Genomic DNA, 11,251 nt, shown 5'->3' with positions numbered 1-11,251 from the left:
CTGTTGGTGCTTTATTCTGCTTTTTAGGGCCCGAGCACCGCTGCTGCAAAGCCCTATTGGATCTGCTGTTTATTATTGGGGCAGAGCACCGAAGGTGCAGCGCTTCCGGTGACCACCGGAGGGCGCATGCACCGGATGTGCAGGGCCCTATTGATTTTCTGGTGTTTATTGTTTATTTCATGCATTCTTGTCGTTTTTAAGGACCTAAACATGGCTGAAAACTCCCAAAACTCGGTAGACGCGCCAGCACCAGTGAAAATGTAACTTACATTGGGCATGGGCATGGTCGAGGAGCTCCTTAGCACCCCTGAATGCAGACAAAGGTCGGGATGAAGTTGCTCCGATGTGCATGATTTACCATATATATATTAATATATATATATATATATATATATATATATATATATATATATATATATATATATATATATATAATTAGATAGATATGGGGTAATAAAGTGTAAAATATAGATAATTCACAATAATTTAATATCAGATATCAGTTAGATTCAGCTTCGGACACAAGTTCCAGGTACTGATCGAGAAGGAGTGGATCAGCTTCGGACACAAGCTGGCCTCGGTGCGTATGAGCAGTGAGGGCGTGGTTGTGTGTGGGCGCGTGAACGCATGTATATTTAACCCCATCTTTCTCTCTCTGTGTGTTTCTCAGCGTGTCGGCCTTGGAGATGAGAATCACGCCAACTCGGAACGATCCCCTCTCTTTGTGCAGTTCATCGACTGTGTGTGGCAGATGATGAGACAGGTCAGCTACTGATGCTTTACATCACAACACTGTTGAATTCTCCAGTCTGATTGGTCAGAAGGCGTTGGAGACATTTCTGTAACAGCAAGATTCTGATTCCAGCTGCAAGGGAAATTACAGCTTTATAGTGATGTGCTCGTTCCTATAGTAACAGCTCTTTCACAGGGTCTAGTATGGCGTACGCAATACATATTCTAAGCTTAATCGTAAACATATTATAAACATGTCACTTAAAGAAAAAGACGTATGATCATTGTGATCTAGTTAAGATTTATAAGTTATCTATTTATGGAAGTTTTATGGAAGTAGTCTCCAGTGTCACGGCAGAGAGGACATTGCACTTTCCAGTTTCTCAGTAACATTGCAAGTCTTATTCATTTCAAGAGTTAGGGTGGGGAAAGAGAGGCTTGTGAGGGAACTATTGTTTTATTTTAATGTTATAAAGTAAGAGATCATAATGAGAACTAACTCTCTTTTCCAGGACATTCCAAATTGTTCTTTGGCTATGCCCCATGTTTGTGCAATATTTCAGACCAGTTTTTCCTCTTTTCGCAGCTTCAAAATGGCTTGCTTTTCTCCCATAGACAGCTCTCTGGTCTTCATGTCAGTTTATTCTTTTTAACAACAAATGCTGTCTCCACAGGTGAAACCCAGGGCTCAAACCAAGAGAAGACATTCAGAGCTATTCATTCTTTAAAGTCCATTTAACGAGGTACACCTGGCCAGCAAGAAAAAAACATCAGTCACTCGTTCCAGTATTTTTGAACAGTTAATGAATAGGATGGCTTCAAAAAAGCTGCCATATTTTAAGCTGTGTAACACGTCTAGATGTAAATATGAGGAAATGAAAGCTGAAATTCTGATCTATCGTCTCATATTCGTCTTTTATCTCAAACCCAAATGTCTTCAGTATACAGCAAAAGCAAGTGAATTGGCCTTGATGTTCCAATACTTTTGAAGAGGACTCTAATTGTAAGAATTAAATATAATTTCCGTACTGAACAAAGACTGATTATCTGTTCAGGCGTTATTATGCAGATCCACATTTAAGCATCTTACTATACACTGTTAAACCCAGTGTTTGTGTTCTTTCTTTCAGTTTCCTTCTGCTTCTGAGTTCAAAGAGCTTTTTCTCATCCCCATCCTGGATCGCCCCTACAGCTGCCTGTTTGGTACATTCCTCTACAGCAGTGAGCAGGAGAGAATGGAAAAGGTACGCTCCACATTTCTCCACTAATGGGCGGAGGCTTTCCAGCCTGTCTGATTTTTCTGAATGGAAATTAATTTGTCTAAGTGTCTTATGACTTCTCTCTCTGTCTCTCTCTCTCTCTTTTGTTTTTAGGAAGTACAGGGTAAAACGGTCACTGTGGTCCTACGTTAACAGTCAGCCGGAGGACTTCACTAACCCGTTCTATGTGGACTGTAAAAACCAGGTGCTGTATCCACTGGCCAGTCTCGCACATCTGGAGCTCTGGGTGGGTTATTATGTGCGCTGGAACCCACGCATGAGACCACAGGTGCTTATACTGCAAACCACACTCTATGAAATTCTGGGGAAATGCTCAAAAATAGTGCTTCCAATATATACCAAAATACCCAGTTACTTGTATAACTGAACAGTGTCACTTCAGACTCATGATGAATGTCACTTTTCATTACTAGATGTTTCTGGGTTTTAACACCAAGTTTGCTTTAAAAAAACAAAACCATTTCTATCAGCACAAAGCTAAAAAAACACAAAAGCTGGAGTAATGGGTCGGTAAGCATAAAAAGTGCCGTACACAGTGGAACTGGACACACGAGGATCTCTGACACTGTTGACTCTTCAGTGGTTCCATTTTCAGTTCTAGTTTGTAGGTACAGGTTTCAGTCTTCAACAACATTGTAGTTTTCTTTTTAAAATGCACTCCTTGGTTGTGCTCACTGCATTAAAACTCAAATCCAACATTGTGAGATTTTTTTTTTAAGTGTGTTGAAATGGAGTTTTCTTGTGATTCCCCTATATTCCTGTATATTTCATGATTGGCTGGTTAGAAAACTACATGAACGTACAGGTGTTCCTAATAAAGTGGACGGTGAGTGAACATGACGTGGCTGAAACGATTTCCAAAACACTTCAGGAGCAGCTAGCGATAAAGATTAAGGTTACACCGGCTTGATGACTGATCTTTTAATAATGATGCATAAATAAATAGAAAGCGAATGTAATGATTTAGAAAATCGGTGTCCCAAAACGAAACTGATGTTTGTGTGCTTTGTTGATTATGTAGATGCCGCTCCATCAGAATTTGAGAGTTATTGTTTTTGCGTGAAGAACGTGGAGGAGCTCCAGAGAGAGGCCACGTCATCCTGCTCCATCTCCTCATCCTCAGAGCATACTTCTCCCTCCTCACATAGTGGTACACCACTTCACACTGCCGTCTAAACACACACACACACACACACACACACACACACACACACACACACACACACACACACACACACACACACACACACACAGAGACAGAGTCTTTACTCAATGAATACACTCTCAGGCACAAGTATGGATTGGATGAGTATGAAGCGGGCACACACACACACACACACACACACACACACACACACGCACACACACACACACACACACATTCCTGTTTGCAATTTTTTTTAACTATAGAGAAGTAACCTAGTGTCACATTTTATAAATCCTTAATACTTAAAAATGGATCTTGGAATGATAGTCAGCATGTCTGCAGCATGAATTCATAATATTTACGATCTAGTATTTGACCTGTAAATATGTAAAAAAGAGAAGTATTAATATATTTGTCCTTACACGTCATGTTCATCTTTCCCTGTGGCCTCATTTGCTCCTCTGTGCCAACTCCCTTTCATCTTTTAACATTTCAATACAGTTTTTAGCTACTTGAAGGTTTTTGTTTGTTTTTCCCCCCAAAGTGAATCATCCATCTATTTTTGTATTTTATTAGTTACTTTCCATTTTATGTCCGCTCTGTCATCACACTGAAGCGTGATAGTTATGTCAGTATTATTAATTTCTCACAGACCTGCCTTTCACCTTGCTAATATATGGAAGCACTGAATAAACGGTCAATTTGTCATGTTTCTGTATGAAGGTGTTAAAATGTTGAGTTGTACGGCCTTTCCTGCCTCGTGGACTTTTCACTGGTATTGTTTGAATAAATCAAACTGGTAATGAAAAGTGTCGTTACTGATAGGGAAGCAAAACAGAGACAAAGATCTGAATGTGAAAATCCATTGAATTTGGAAATGAAATTTCGACACCATTGAATTAATAGAATCCGTGTATCATATCATTCGTTCTTTTCATATTCAATTATCCACTTATCCAAAAATGGAAAAATGGCTTGTTATTTTATTATTCATTTACAGATCCAAAACGAAACAGAGAGGAAAAAAAAGTCGTTTTCCGTTCTTTCAATCTCACACTCAAGTTAAAAATAAGCGATCAGAAAACGGGTCAAATGTCCAGGTTTCATTTGAACTTTTTTTTTTTTTTTTTTTTCCGATTGACTATGACCCAGAAGTTACTGGTTTCTTCACATGTTGTGCTGGATAAAGGTGTTTTTATTTTGGTTTATATGTTTAGTTTTTTGCTGAAGAGCATGGGGAGATTCGTACTGTTTAAGGGAGCCAAATGTGTAACCCTCAAAGAAGACTCCAAAAATATTAACTGTAGTTAAACCAGTCAATAATCCTTTATAATCCTATAAATGTTTCTGTATTTACGCTTTTACATTTTAGAAAATGGGCAAAATCAAGTTTAAAGAGAGGCTGTAATAAAAATGCAGTTTTTGGATATCAGGGTTGGCACAGTGGCTTTGTAGTTAGCTTCTTTGCTTCACACCCCCAGGTTGCACTCTGGTTTCCTCCCCTAGTCCAAAGACATGCGTTGTAAATTGTCCGTAGTGTGTGAACAGGTGTATGATGGGCTTACACCTTGTCCACGGTGGCCCCCGCCTTGTGCCCCGAGTCCCCTGAGATAGACTCCAGGGTGACCCTGTGTAAGATCGATGGAATATCTGATTTAATGAACACTGAAAAACTTTTCATTTCTTTATTTGAAAGCATGTAACATCAGCATGACGTATGGGGTTCACCGAAACGGGACTATTGAAGGCTCGAATAACCGGCTCTTTTTCCAGTCTGTGTAGCCTCACATTCCTGTTATTGGGTGACACGGGTGGAATCCAATGAGGTTTTCTACTGTTCTCAAGGCTTGGCATGTTGTGCATCCTGAGATGCTTTTCTGCTCACCATGTATGTAAAGAGAGCTTATTTGATGTTACCATGGCCGTCCTATTAACTTGACCCAGTCTGGCCATTCTCCTTTCGTCAACAAGGTGTTTCCACCCCGAGAACTGCCACTTACCGGATGTTTTTCACACAAGTATGTGTGTGTGTGTGTGTAAATCCTAGGAGAGCCGCAGTTCCTGTAATACTCAAACCAGACCATTTAGAATCTACAACCATGCCACGGATAAAATCACTGGATTACATTCTGGTGTTTGATGTGAATATTGACTGAAGCTCTTCATCTGATCCTGCTTGATGTTGTACATTGTGGTGTTGCCATATGATTGGCTGATTGGATAATTGTATGACTGAGCACATGTACAAGTGATCAGTGAGCACATCTATCTACCATAGAGGTATTTTGGGGCAATACTTGACCATGTACCTGACTGTTAGATTTGTGGCCAAGTTGAAGAAGCTTTTGACATCCCAATGGAAAAAAATAAATAAAACAATCCAGGACAAATTCACTTTCAGTCTTTTATTTTTATATTGTTTTTTTCCCCCTTCATGTTAATCCCTTTCTACAGAACCGGTCCAAACTTCATATGTCAATGTAGTAAGCAAGATAAACTGTCTACAGATAAAGAATCTAAGCATGCATCTGTTTTCACCCTTATAGAAAAAGTTTTGCAGTTCCTATCCAAAAGACACCAAGAGCCCAGATGTCCTTAGAAACTAAATGTAACCTCCAACTCGTGGCCTTTTCAGAAACTCGATTCCCAGACGTCGCCACACTGATCACAGTGCATCCTTCAAATCCACCGTGCAGCGGAAATGGACCAGTTGATTTAAACGGATTGTTGAAAATGTACGTTGTTCAAGGCATTTTTGGATTTGAAATTTCGCTGCAAACCGAGTCTGAACAGTCGCCAGAATCTGAGGCAAAAACACACGAAGGAACGAGATCACGTCGTCATTGCCTCATCTCTGGTGTTCTACATTTTTGACGAAAGTAACACCAGAGATGCTGCGTTAAAATGGTCAAGAAAATTACACCAGAGTAAAAAAAAATCCCATTGTGTTAGATTATAAACATCGACTGAAACTCTCGATAGGACGTGACACTGTTGGAGAGTTGCATACGAGCGGACATTCAACAATATTTAGTAGAAGCCTTGTGGATGTTTTCGTCTGTGTTCGTCTGTAATATACTGGACTGTCCTACCAAGAGTTCGTCCACATACACATTCAACTGAAGCTCATACAGTCGGCATACTGAACTCTCCTTTTTGCCATAGTGCGGCCGCTTAACAGGATAAGGCCTCAGAAGTCAAGCACCAGCAGCTTGTGGCTAAAAAGCTGCAGCAGAATTGAGCTAGGCTAGGAGGTGACGGGTGACGGAAAAAAGCCGGGGAACCTCGGAAAGGAAAACAGGGCTGTGTTCCAAATCTTTTATTGCCTCCTCTTCAAACTCCAAAAACCTCTCGGCCCTCAGCTAAATCCAAAGCTGAGGAAAACAACCGTTCTACTAAGAAGGCCTTCTCAAATACAACGTTTGAGCGAAGGGAGGAAATGATCAAACACGGATCAATTGGAACACAGCCCATACAGCAAAACCGTAAAAAGGTGCCATAGAGCGTAAATGATTCAAAAAGACACAAATCTAAGCCCAAACACTTCATATGACCATTGATATGACTGCTAACGAAATCTATTGTACTGTAGCTGCACTGCTACAAGTGTATATAAAGATACACCGATACATTACATTTACATTTATTCACTTAGCAGACGCTTTTATCCAAAGCGACTTACAAATGAGAAAGATACAAGCAAAGTGATATCAAGCAGAGAACAATACAATAAGTGCTACCATACGAGATCTATTAATTGAATTCCAGAAGAAGCAAAGTGCAGAGTAGAGGTGTAAGTGCATTTTTTTTTATTTTTTTTTTTTTATATATATTATGAGTTGGTTAGATGTTCATTGAAGAGGTGGGTCTTAAGCTATTTTTTGAAGATGGTGAGAGATTCCGCGGTCCGGATTGAGATTGGAAGTGCATTCCACCACTGAGGAACAGTTAGTGTGAAGGTTTTGGAAAGGGACCTTGCGCCACGCTGAGTTGGAACTGCTAAACGTCGGTCGCTAATCGATCGCAGATTGTGAGAGGGAACGTAGGCCTTCAGGAGAGAGTTGAGGTAGGAGGGTGCTGTTCCTGACAAGGTCTTGTAGGTGAGCATCAAGGCCTTGAACTTGATGCGGGCAGCTACAGCAAGCCAGTGGAGGGAGATGAAGAGGGGTGTCACATGGGTTCTCTTGGACTGGTTGAATACGAGGCACGCTGCAGCATTCTGAATCATCTGAAGGGGTTGATGGAGCTGGCTGGGAGGCCTGAAAGCAGTGAGTTGCAGTAGTCCAGTTTAGAGATAACAAGAGCCTGGACTAGAATCTGTGTAGCCTGTTTGGTGATGTAGGGTCGGATTTTCTTGATGTTGTAAAGGATGAACCTACAGGACCTTGCATTTGCTGAGATATGGTCTGCAAATGTCAAGCCATTATCAAGAATCACCCTGAGGTTCCTGGCCGTCCTGGTTGGCATGAGTGTGAGTGAGCCGAGCTGTACAGTGAGGTTGTGGTTGATTGAGGGACAGGCTGGGATGACGAGAAGCTCAGATTTTGCCAGGTTAAGTTTAAGATGGTTTTCCTTCATCCAGACCGAGATGTCTGAAAGGCAAGCAGAGATGCGTGCAGAGACGGATGGATCGTCAGGCTGGAAGGACAAATGGAGCTGGGTGTCATCAGCATAGCAATGATATGAGAAGCCATGAGACTCAATCACCTGCCCTAGAGATGTGGTGTAGATAGAAAAGAGGAGTGGACCCAGAACTGACCCCTGTGGAACGCCAGTTGTGAGTTGCTGAGTTTCAGAAATACCTCTCCTCCATGATACCTTGAAGGATCTGTAAGAGAGATAGGATTCCACCCAGCGCAGAACCGTTCCAGTGATGCCCAGGCTGGAGAGAGTTGACAGGAGATACAACCAGTTGAACATGAATAACAACCAAAGCACATTTCACAAGCACGATATCTTTCAAAAATGTCCAAAAGCACAAATTCCCTAATAAAGGAAAAAGACATGTTTGTGCTAACATGTAAGACTTGAGTTTCTACATCTTCCAAACAAGTACACTTGAGCGTCTTCGTTACTATAAGCTCGGCTCTGAAAATCTGCTACCAGTAAACACACACACAGACAGAGCAAGTTAGCAAAGATTGGTCAACAAGGTTTCTTCAACACAACCACCTTTTGATACACGTACGCTCACTTCATATTGTCAGTCCCTTTTTAAAAGTGAATTAAACCATGAGCAGCTATCTTCTCAAAAGTCCGGTCAATTTCAGAGCACAAAAAAAACTGCCTATATACACGACAATTCAGTCCCACGGCTCTGAAAGAAATGCAGAGCACAAATGTACAAATCACTGCAATTTCTATTTTTCTTTTCTTTTTTTTAAATGTAAAAAGATGAGAAATCTTCACTGGGAATTACTTTAAGGTGATCATCAACAATTAATTGATCAGGGGAGCCTGGCTCTGGTTTCAGAAAAAATACTTTTAATTTTTTTTGCAAAGTAATGTATACACGTGTATAAAACCACGAATCGGGTCTAGTAGTTATCTGGGGATAATGTCCAACTTGAGCTAAAAGTGCATTCTCTCCTATCTCACTTCATGACTAGTTTAAATAATATAGGGTTAAAGGGCAAATGGTGTGCTTGGAATAGTAGAGATTAGATGATTTTTAGCTTCTCAAACATCACTGTAAATCATTAGGATAATAGGATTAAGTCAGAATTAATGAATTGGATTCAGAGATGATTATATGAATGCTATAATTTATTACCCTTGCCTTGTCTGACTGCTTTAACACTGCACGTCTGAAATTCTCTTCTTTGTACAAATATTTTTTGCTTCTCTTTGTTTCACTTTTTTCGCTATGCTCTCCTCTGTCTCCAGCATAAACGGCCCTTTCTCTGTCTCTCTGTAAGTAGATGACCATCCTGACCTCTGAGGCTTCATCACTCATCACCATGGTAACTGTCTTGTCCACCCCCAGTAAAAGGCTGCATACTCATACTGTGCTGTGAAAAAGCGTTTGCTTCCATCTGCTTTTTAGCAAGTGGTAAGCACAGAAAAGCTGAAGGAAAGGCTTATGTTATCATTTGCACACAAACTCAGAAAAATGCTCATTAAAGCAAAGCATGCGGTTTGAAGTTTGGTTGTTTGACAATCAATGAACAAAAAAAATCTGAAAAATAAATGAAAGTGAGGAAGAAATAATACATTTTGGCGTGTGCTGTTATAGAAAAGTAATCATCAGTAACTGGCAAGATACAGCTACAAACTAGCCGCTGAAGTTTTCCAATAACAGCACAGTTCCAATAACAGTGTTTTATTCTTCTTATACCACAGCACACTTCCATCCATCCATCCTACACAGGGTTGTGGGGAGCCTGGAGTCTATCCCAGGGAACTCGGGGCACAAGGCAGGGGACACCCTGGACATGGTGCCAACCCATCACAGGGCACAATCACTCGTGCACACACACACTGGACAATTTTGGAGATGCCAATCCACCTACAACGGATGTCTTTGGACTGGGGGAGGAAACCCCTGAAGCACATTTGCAGGGACATCAAGAAAATTTAGTGAAACCCAGTCAGTGATCTTATTGGATAATTAGTCTCTAATGATTTGACCTTGTTTGTTACGCTGCTAAATATTTTCCAAAGGTATGGAAGTGATGTTAAGTCAGCAGACGTATTGTGTGGGTTTGTGTTCTCTCTCCCTCCCCCTGTTTTTTTCTCACAGGTCGCTCTGACCTAATTCGTTGTGCTGACGTGCTGCACGGGGATTGGAGAGGAGAAGATTGTCCCTCTTTTAAAAAGGAGGACGAACAATATGTTGGGAGGAATGCGGATGTGTGGGGTGTCTGTGTCTGCGTGTGTACGACTGAGTAGCGAATGTTTTTCCTGGTGTTTGAGTGAAATCGCTTGCTTGTTGTGTGTGTACGAGTGAAAGAAGTGAGTGGAAGTATATTGTGTTGTCCCATTCCCCTGGTTTGTCTTGTGTTGTGGCTGAGTGTACGCCTGAATTGTAAATACATCTTTCATTGTAAATATTTCTCTTCTTACTGTCATGAAAGCTGTAGGGGTTGTGTGGCGTTTATTTTTGGGCTCTACCTTTTGTTCGCTGTTTTTGCCTCAGTGAGGGAGTCAGGTTAGACTCTATTTTCTTTTGACATACCTTTTTTGTTAGGTTAGTTAAACTGATACAGGGAAGATATCGATTGTTTTGTTTATTACATTGGCCTTGCCAGCCCTGAAGAGTGGTGCTTTCCGAGTGATTGTTTGTTTTGCATTATTTTTCTTGTGATCATTAAATTTGTAAGATTTGAAAGACGTGAGGTAATGAGATAATGAGGTGTCAACCTCATTATTTCTGAGTCTGATTTGTTTTTGTTTATACTTTTTTTATGTTACACCTCGACCCTAGACTGGGGTCGTAACAGTGAGTCAAAAATAACTTCCGTTTCCTTTTATGGACTTTTGTGGGCATTGCTACATGGAAATGAGCTGTGTCAGGAACACGGTTTGCACTTTAGAGGTGAACAACACGCGTACACAAGTACGAAGAACATCGGCGTTTCCGAAACTTTTATAAATCCGGCAGAAACGTTTAGTTTGGTTTGACTTGGGCAAACATTTACACACAACTTTACTAAAAGAAACTTGCTCAGAGATGTTCAATCGGGTTCAAGTCTGGGCTCTGGCTGGGCCACTCAAGGACATTCACAGAGTTGTCCTGTAGATAGATAGATAGACAGATAATTTTATTGGTCCTCAAAAAGAGGAAATTTGTTTCCACAGTGGGTGCGTACAAAAACATAACGTCATACGTATAGACCAACATAAACAATCACAGCCATAGAGAGGAAAAGGGGACGAGGAGAAAAACATCAGGATCATCATACAACAATGCATCTGACATCACAATGGCTGTGTACCTATGTGTTTAATGCTCGTATAGCCATATTAACAAAACTCCTACCATAGCCAGCCTTTCTGCACACGGGTAGTCTATACCTGCGGCCAGATGGAAGGAGATTGAAATATTGATAAAGTGGGTGGTTTGGGTCAAAATTTTATGTGCCTTCTGGAG

General features: G+C 40.8%; 1 long non-coding RNA gene across 2 annotated transcripts; it reads left to right on the top strand.

The window, feature by feature from the left end:
• Window positions 1-417: 417 nt before the first annotated feature.
• LOC128630105 (uncharacterized) lies at window positions 418-11,220 on the top strand. 2 transcript variants are annotated; one of them, XR_008394363.1, is made up of 8 exons: window positions 418-580; window positions 671-763; window positions 1,407-1,735; window positions 1,863-1,976; window positions 2,106-2,280; window positions 3,034-3,162; window positions 9,081-9,211; window positions 9,502-11,220. It is a non-coding gene; the product is annotated as an uncharacterized LOC128630105 (long non-coding RNA). The 2 variants fall into 2 exon arrangements; XR_008394362.1 differs by having other exon boundaries at window positions 418-763.
• Window positions 11,221-11,251: the final 31 nt, after the last annotated feature.

This window comes from Ictalurus punctatus, unplaced genomic scaffold, assembly GCF_001660625.3.
Source record: "Ictalurus punctatus breed USDA103 unplaced genomic scaffold, Coco_2.0 Super-Scaffold_100046, whole genome shotgun sequence".
NCBI lineage: Eukaryota > Metazoa > Chordata > Actinopteri > Siluriformes > Ictaluridae > Ictalurus > Ictalurus punctatus.
Note: the sequence above shows the minus strand (reverse complement) of the source record. Positions and strands in the feature narration are given on the sequence as shown.